This window comes from Silurus meridionalis, chromosome 20 (genome assembly GCF_014805685.1).
Source record: "Silurus meridionalis isolate SWU-2019-XX chromosome 20, ASM1480568v1, whole genome shotgun sequence".
Taxonomy (NCBI): Eukaryota; Metazoa; Chordata; class Actinopteri; order Siluriformes; family Siluridae; genus Silurus; species Silurus meridionalis.
In genome coordinates, this window is record NC_060903.1 from 16,473,206 (window position 1) to 16,481,655 (window position 8,450).

The 8,450-nt window shown below is 37.2% G+C and overlaps 2 long non-coding RNA genes and 4 other non-coding genes across 6 annotated transcripts in view; 2 read left to right on the plus strand and 4 right to left on the minus strand.

Moving 5' to 3' along the window:
* LOC124403230 overlaps nucleotides 1-521 on the plus strand; it is a 1,049-nt gene extending 528 nt beyond the window's left edge. Inside the window, exon 4 of the long non-coding RNA XR_006928863.1 lies at nucleotides 8-521. This is a non-coding gene — a long non-coding RNA (uncharacterized LOC124403230). The remainder of the gene's footprint in view (nucleotides 1-7) is intronic.
* A 751-nt stretch (nucleotides 522-1,272) lies between these two features.
* Nucleotides 1,273-1,354, minus strand: trnas-aga. Its single transcript has one exon. It is a non-coding gene; the product is annotated as a tRNA-Ser (tRNA).
* Nucleotides 1,355-1,660: 306 nt separating this feature from the next.
* On the plus strand, nucleotides 1,661-2,268 carry LOC124403294. Its single transcript, XR_006928874.1, has 2 exons — nucleotides 1,661-1,835; nucleotides 1,961-2,268. It is a non-coding gene; the product is annotated as an uncharacterized LOC124403294 (long non-coding RNA).
* Nucleotides 2,269-2,911: 643 nt separating this feature from the next.
* Nucleotides 2,912-2,993, minus strand: trnas-aga. Its single transcript has one exon. It is a non-coding gene; the product is annotated as a tRNA-Ser (tRNA).
* Nucleotides 2,994-4,017: 1,024 nt separating this feature from the next.
* Nucleotides 4,018-4,099, minus strand: trnas-aga. The gene has a single exon. It is a non-coding gene; the product is annotated as a tRNA-Ser (tRNA).
* A 109-nt stretch (nucleotides 4,100-4,208) lies between these two features.
* On the minus strand, nucleotides 4,209-4,292 carry trnaa-ugc. The gene has a single exon. It is a non-coding gene; the product is annotated as a tRNA-Ala (tRNA).
* Between the last annotated feature and the right edge of the window lie 4,158 nt (nucleotides 4,293-8,450).

Here is an 8,450-nt window from a genome sequence, read left to right on the forward strand (position 1 = left end):
CTTTCAGTTCATCCAGTGCACTATGAGCACCTGAGGGAAATCTCTGGAACAAGGAAAATCTGATTTATTTCAGCATCACTGTTTGTCATGAGCTTTTTTTTTTTTTATACAAGTGCTTCTTTTTTAAACATCTGCCCTAACTAATAACAAACGAAACAACTATTATGTTTAACGGTTATGTGCATGTTTATAAGGTTAATACTTTTTGGAATTTGATTTGTTAAATAATTAAATATATATTAAAGGACCAAACCACTTATAAATGAACTGTGTAACCCAAAGCTTGTATTTAATGATAAAAAAAAAAAAAATCACATCTTTGCTATTGATGGATTTGTTTATTGTATGGATGAGTTGGGGAAAATAGTGCAGCTAGTGCTATTAACCTGGGTTGCCAGTAAATTTCCACCACAACTAGACATCTCAGATATATAAAACTAATTTCAGACATTGCATGAGAAACGTAAGACCACTGTGGTGTACATGTACTTCTGATCAAAATTAAACACTTGATAATCCCACCTTCTTACTTCCACTCATTGCACTATATAGTTTACCGTTCAAATTCTGTACATCATAGACGCAAGGCTTGTACATACCCTTTTGTTTGCTTTTATTCAATCCGATTTGGTTATCTGCAATAAAACATTTATGGCATTTGGTAAACACAAGTTTCACTACATTAATCAAGATCTAAACTTCAGATACCTTCTGTGATCTATGATTTTAATGCATTATTTTTTAGTGAATCACAGTCGTGTGTAGTCTCACCCCATACTGTACCTGGAAGCCCTCTTACTACTAACGGATTGGAATTATTACTAGGAAATTTAAACAGAAAGTGAATCGTAGTCAATAGTTGTTTTTATTTAATTTATTGATCTACTTCTGTTTATAGCTTGTATTGTTGAATATAGTTTGAATTGCTACATAAATAACTTGAAAATCTTGATAATTTCACAACATAAAAATTACTCGATTTGTTTTGTGTCTCTACCTGAAAACCATATTAACACAACAACCTGGAAATAGAACGGATCCGAATTATTACTAGGAAATGTAAACAGAAAGTGAATCGTAGTCGGCAGGATTCAAACCTGCGTGGGGAGACCCCAATGGATTTCAAGTCCATCGCCTTAACCAGTCGGCCACGACTACTACAAGACGCCTTCTCACCCACTCCCTAACCTGGAATCCCTATTTACACAAAACAAAGAAAGAAAAATAAACCGTATTAGTATAATTACTAGGAAATGTAAACAGAAATTGAATCGTAGTCGGCAGGATTCGAACCTGCGCGGGGAGACCCCAATGGATTTCTAGTCCATCGCCTTAACCACTCGGCCACGACTACTACACAGAGAGCTAGCACCCCCTACTGCTCATTCTGCCAACCTGCAGTGCCTAAACTGTTCATGAAAATATATTTAGGAGGATATTTTCTACTCTAGGGCAGAAATCGCAAACCGAAAATACTGAAAATAAAAGCCTTTCACAGATTAACCTAAAAAAACCCAAAATAAACTAACCAAAAACATCACTGTATTTGCACTGTATTGTTTTGGACACGGTGCTGAGGGACCAGGATCCGAATTATTACTAGGAGATGTAAACAGAAAGTGAACCGTAGTCGGCAGGATTCGAACCTGCGTGGGGAGACCCCAATAGATTTCTAGTACATTGGACTAATTCTACTTCATTTTATAAGCATTTGTGTCAATGGAAATAGGTTTACTGTAATTCATCGACTTATAACATGGTTGTTATTGTGTTCAGATATATTCCGCAGGAGAGACCAGGGACAAAATGGAACTGCTATGTTTCAGTATGACGATGTAAGTATAACAGTACTACACATGAGATAAAAAAAAAAAAAATGGGCTAAAAACAAATAATTAAATATGTTCATGTAAAAATTCTATTGATTTTAAACCGAATATTTCGATTTTCTTTCTTTCAGTTCATCCAGTGCACTATGAGCACCTGAGGGAAATCTCTGGAACAAGGAAAATCTGATATATTTCAGCATCACTGTTTGTCATGAGCTTTTTTTTTTTTTTTTATACAAGTGCTTCTTTTTTAAACATCTGCCCTAACTAATAACAAACGAAACAACTATTATGTTTAACGGTTATGTGCATGTTTATAAGGTTAATACTTTTTGGAATTTGATTTGTTAAATAATTAAATATATATTAAAGGACCAAACCACTTATAAATGAACTGTGTAACCCAAAGCTTGTATTCAATGATAAAAAAAAAAAATCACATCTTTGCTATTGATGGATTTGTTTATTGTATGGATGAGTTGGGAAAAATAGTGCAGCTAGTGCTATTAACCTGGGTTGCCAGTAAATTTCCACAACAACTTTTAATGCATTATTTTTTAGTGAATCACAGTCGTGTGTAGTTTACCTTATACTGTACCCGGAAGCCCTCTTACTACTAACGGATCAGAATTATTACTAGGAAATTTAAACAGAAAGTGAATCGTAGTCAATAGTTGTTTTTATTTAATTTATTGATCTACTTCTGTTTATAGCTTGTATTGTTGAATATAGTTTGAATTGCTACATAAATAACTTAAAAATCTTGATAATTTCACAACATAAAAATTACTCGTTTTGTTTTGTGTCTCTACCTGAAAACCCTATTAACACAACAACCTGAAAATGCACTGGATCCGGTTTATTACTAAGAAATGTAAACAGAAAGTGAATCGTAGTCAGCAGGGTTCGAACCTGCGCGGGGAGACCGCAACGGATTTCTAATCCATCGCCTTAACCACTCGGCCATGACTACTACAAGACAGATGCTCACAACATACTGTACCTGGAAGCCCTATTACTACAACAACCTGGAAATAGAACGGATCCGAATTATTACTAGGAAATGTAAACAGAAAGTGAATCGTAGTCAGCAGGATTCGAACCTGTGCGGGGAGACCCCAATGGATTTCTAGTCCATCGCCTTAACCACTCGGCCACGACTACAACACATTTAGCTGTCACCCCCTACTGCTCATTCTGCCAACCTGCAGTGCCTAAACTGTTCATGAAAATATATTTAGGAGGATATTTTCTACTCTAGGGCAGAAATCGCAAACCGAAAATACTGAAAATAAAACGACATCACAGATTAACCTAAAAAAAAACCAACATAAACTAACCAAGAACATCACTGTATTTGGACTGTATTGTTTTGGACAAGGTGTTCAGGGACCAGGATCCGAATTATTACTAGGACATGTAAACAGAAAGCGAATCGCAGTCGGCAGGACTCGAACCTGCGCGGGGAGACCACAATGGAGTTCTAGTCCATCGCCTTAACCACTCCGCCACGCCTACTACACATTTAGCTGTCACCCCCTACTGCTCAATCTGCCAACCTGCAGTGCCTAAACTGTTCATGAAAATATATTTAGGAGGATATTTTCTACTCTAGGGCAGAAATCGCAAACCGAAAATACTGAAAATAAAACATCACAGATTAACCTAAAAAAACTAAAGAAACTAACCAAGAACATCACTGTATTTGCACTGTATTTTTTTGTTTTGGACACGGTGTTGAGGGACCAGGTGAGTTTCTTTCTGATTAGTATTAGGTCAATAGTTGTTTTTATTTTTATTTTTTTATCTATTTCTGTTTATAGCTTGTATTGTTGAATATAGTTTTAATTGCTACATAAATAACTTGAAAATCTTGATAATTTCACAACATAAAAATTACTCGTTTTGTTTTTCTACCTGAAAACCCTATTAACACAACAACCTGAAAATGCACTGGATCCGGTTTATTACTAGGAAATGTAAACAGAAAGTGAACCGCAGTCGGCAAGATTCGAACCTGTGCAGGGAGACCCCAATGGATTTCTAGTCCATCGCCTTAATCACTCGGCCACGACTACTACACAGAGAGATGCGCACAACATACTGTACCTGGAAGCCCTATTACTACAACAACCTGGAAATTGAACGGATCCGAATTATTACTAGGACATGTAAACAGAAAAAGACTCGTAGTCGGCAGGATTCGAACCTACGCGGGGAGACCCCAATGGATTTCTAGTCCATCGCCTTAACCACTCGGCCACGACTACTACACAATGCCTTCTCACCCCATACTGTACCTGGAAACCCTATTACTACAACATCCTAAAAATAAAACGGATTCGAATTATTACTAGGAAATGTTAAAAGAAAGAAAGCTGTAGTCGGCAGGATTCGAACCTTCGCGGGGAGACCCCAATTGGATTGCAAGTCCATCGCCTATAACCACTCGGCCACACCTACTACACAGATAGCTAACACCCCCTACTGCTCATTCTGCCAACCTGCAGTGCCTTACCTGTTCATGAAAATATATTTAAGATGATATTTTCTACTGTAGGGCAGAAATCGCAAACCGAAAATACTAAAAATAAAAGCATTTCACAGATTAACCTAAAAAAAAACAAAATAAACTAACCAAGAACATCACTGTATTGTTTTGGACACGGTGTTGAGGGACCAGGATCCGAATTATTACTAGGAAATGTAAACAGAATGTGAATCGTAGTCGGCAGGATTCCAACCTGAGTTCTAGTCCATCCCCTAAGCCACTCGGCCACCACTACCACACTGCTCCCTACCACCACATACTGTACCTGGAAGCCCTCTTACTACAACAACCTGGAACTAGAACGGATCGGAGTAATTACTAGGAAATGTAAACAGAAAGTGAATCGTAGACGGCAGGATTCGAACCTGCGCGGGGAGACCCCAAGGGATTTCTAATCCATCGCCTTAACCACTCGGCCACGACTACTACACTAATCGCCCTCACCACATACCTTACCTGGAAGCCCTATTACTACAACAACCTGGAAATAGAACGGATCCGAATTATTACTAGGAAATTTTAATAAAAAGCGAACCGTAGTCAGTGTGATTCGAGCCTGCGCGGGAATACCTAAACGAATGTCTTGTCTATCACCTTAACCACTCGGCCATGACTTCAACAGAATTCTTTATCACCCCCATACTTAATCTCGAAGCCCTAATAACACTAAAACATGCAATTTAACTGGATCGCGTTAATTAATAGGAAATGTAAACAAAAAGTGAATCGTAGTCGGCAGGATTGCAACCTGCGTGGGGAGATGCCAAACGAATTTCTAGTCCATCTCGTTAACCACACGGCCACTACTACTACACAAGTCTCTATCACCCCCAATATAAACTGGAACACCTATTAACACAACACCACGCAAACTAACTATGCTTGGGGTAATTAATAGGAAATATATACATAAAGTGAATCGTAGTTAGCAGGATTCGAACCTGCGTGGGGATACCCCAGTTCCATTCAATGTCATCGCCTTAACCACTCAGCCACGACTACTACACAACTAGCTGTCACCCCCTACTGCTCATTCTGCCAACTTGCAGTGCTTAAACTGTTCATGAAAATGTACTTTATTTAAAAATAAAATTACTCTAATATAAGAGGAATTAAATGTTTCTAACAAAGAAAAAAATAGTAACTGTAGTTAAATATTTTCAACCTCAACCTAATTAACAGATCAACCTCTCAGTGTTTAATTTTTCATTTTTTTTAAATGATGTTTTTAATCCCTTTTAGCCACAAAGTGAGAGTAGAGAAGATGGAACGTGAAGACATGCAGCTTTTCAAGGTTTATATGATAATAAAGAGATATTTGAAGAGGCCAAGTGACCCTGACCTACTGACTCTTTCCCCCTCGCCAATCAAACAGAGATGGTTGTCTGTTTTACTTTCAAGGTGCACTCAAGCACACATTAACCTGACCTGTCACATACACACACAAACACTCACCAACGCACACCCTATAAAGTTTGTTGACATCCTCACTCTCTAGAAGAAGCGAAAGCCTAATTGCACCTGGACTCTAGCACTTAGGTTTTGAAACCTTTCGAGTGCGACCCAGGGCACCACTAGGGCATCACTGATTATGACACAGCTGCTATGCTAAACACTTTGACCCACCACAGAGGTCAGCTGGCTATCACATGCTTATCGCACATTTTGCACCTGACAGGACCAGGAGGGCAGGCACAGTGTTAAAAAAAATCGATTTCACACCTAAACGTCTAAACTGAAAGGATTTGATTGAGGTTTTGACTTTGGACCTTTGGTCAGAGAATTTACATTGTGTGTCTAAGGTGGTGTGTTTGCATGTGCATTGGCTGAACCTATATATGAACCTCAGCATGTGTGTGTTGTGTGTGTGTGTGTGTGTGTGTTAACATGTCACTGAGTATTGCTCCACACCTCATTTAAAGACAGAGAAAGAAGTGTAATGTCTGTTAGAAGAATGACTCAGATAAGGCCTGATGACTGAATGGATCATTTAGCAACATAAAGTAGACAGGGTCATGTATGACTTTCATATATTTGCCCCACTTGTCAATTTCTATAGTGATTTTGCCACATATGATGCTTGGTGTATGTAGCTACATGTTAACACAAAAGTAGACATAAAAAATGTTTGTCGCTTACTATAATTTCAACTTAAAAAAGGAAGACCTGTGGTTATCCATTGGGTTTGTCACTAAACATGTCATCTGCAATTAATAATAAGTATAAGAATACAAAGAATAATGTGAATACAACACACACTTTCAGAACAAAATATTAGGACATTTCCAGCCATATCTGATTTTTCCCCAAAATGTTACCACAAAGTTGGAGGTACACAATTGTGTAAGGTGTCTTTAGATGCAGTAGCATGAAATTTTTCTTTACATGAACTAGGAGACCCAAACCTGTTCTACCATGACAATGCACCTGTGCACAAAGCCAGCTCTACGAGTGGCCTGCTATAGAGCCCTGACATCGACACAATTAAACACATTTGGGATGAATTGGAACGCTGACTGCACCCCAGGTCACCTACATCAGTACCAGACTTTACAAACACCCATGTGGCTGAATGAACACAAACCTAGTGGAGCCTATTGTAACAGCAAATTGGAACCAAAAATAGGAATGGAATGTTCAAAAACCATTTTTCATATCGTGCACCAAAATAGTCAAAATGGACTATTCCCTACATTTCGATGGGCTGAATAATAAAAAAAATAGATTAATCCTGTTTTGTTTTTTCCAGTTAAAACATGGGTGTTGGAAAGTCACCACATGGTTGCTTAGGTCCCCCAGACCACCTGCTTTTTAAAATAACTAAACAGATTTTAACCATCATTTAGCAAAAAAAAGGTTATGCATCAGGCAGTCTCAGTGCTTGTGATGTAAAACTGCAATAAACATACATAAAATAGGTAACAAAACTAACTAACAAATAAGCGACAATTATAAAGCGTTCATCTATGTGTGGTTGGAATAGACACAAAGAAAAAAAGCAGAAGAGAAATGAACTCGAAACACTGGTTAAGAGAATGTCTCAAAATGTTTGGCTTAAGCAATTTTTTCTTGCTAGCACTTTCTTTGGTACTTGCTATGACAACAGTAGACTTTAGAATTAATGTGATTTATTTGTATTAAATTCAGCAAAAAACTCATAAACGATGTAAATTTCAAGTTTTAATTTGAATTAAACTAGCACATGTGCTGTTCAGATGATAAAATTTTAGCATTGACAATTAACACAGATATTTTTTAATCCTAAACACAAATCATTTGCCTCACATTTCCCTAAAGTCTTTACTATTACATTATGTTTAAAGAATAAACGTTTGCTCTCGTTATTGAAAAGGTTCAGTGTTTGTAAAAGAAGATAAAAATCTCTGCATATAAATGGGTGGAAAAATATGAAACGCTTTACCAAAAAAACAAACAGTCTATCCCGCTGTTGCTTCACCTTTTCAACAGAAAGTGAATAATATTAGCTATTTTGTACAATACCATGCCAACACTAATAAAAGATCATTTGTGCAATGACACACAGACTAGACAGACCCATGAGAAATTGATTTTTCAATGTTGTGAAGGTGTAACTGTTGTGTTTGCAGAGTGGGTGGGGGGTTGCTTAGGACCAAGTTTCAGATCTAATGCTTCCAAGCTTGACTGATAACATGAGTCGGATTGGGGTTTTTTAATTTTCTTTTTTCGTCTCAGCTCATTATGACAATAAGGCAATTGTTCCGTGGGATTTAAACAGCTTCATGTAGGCTTTTAACATACATAACACAGCAGATTTGTGGAATATTTGGTTTTGCTATTTAAAAACTGCTTTGCCAGTTATTATGGGTGCCAAGCACCAATGAGATTGTAATGATATTGTCAATTACATGCAACAAAATCAACAAATAGCAAATCAATTGGGGGATCTTGATTTTTGAATTTAGAATAAAAAAAAAAAATCCTGGTTTCTCCTTTTATAAACCATCATGTAATTTTAAGAAATTTGAACCAGATCATGATAAAGTTTTTTGGATTATTTGATATTCAATGCTGTTCTTACAGAATGTGCA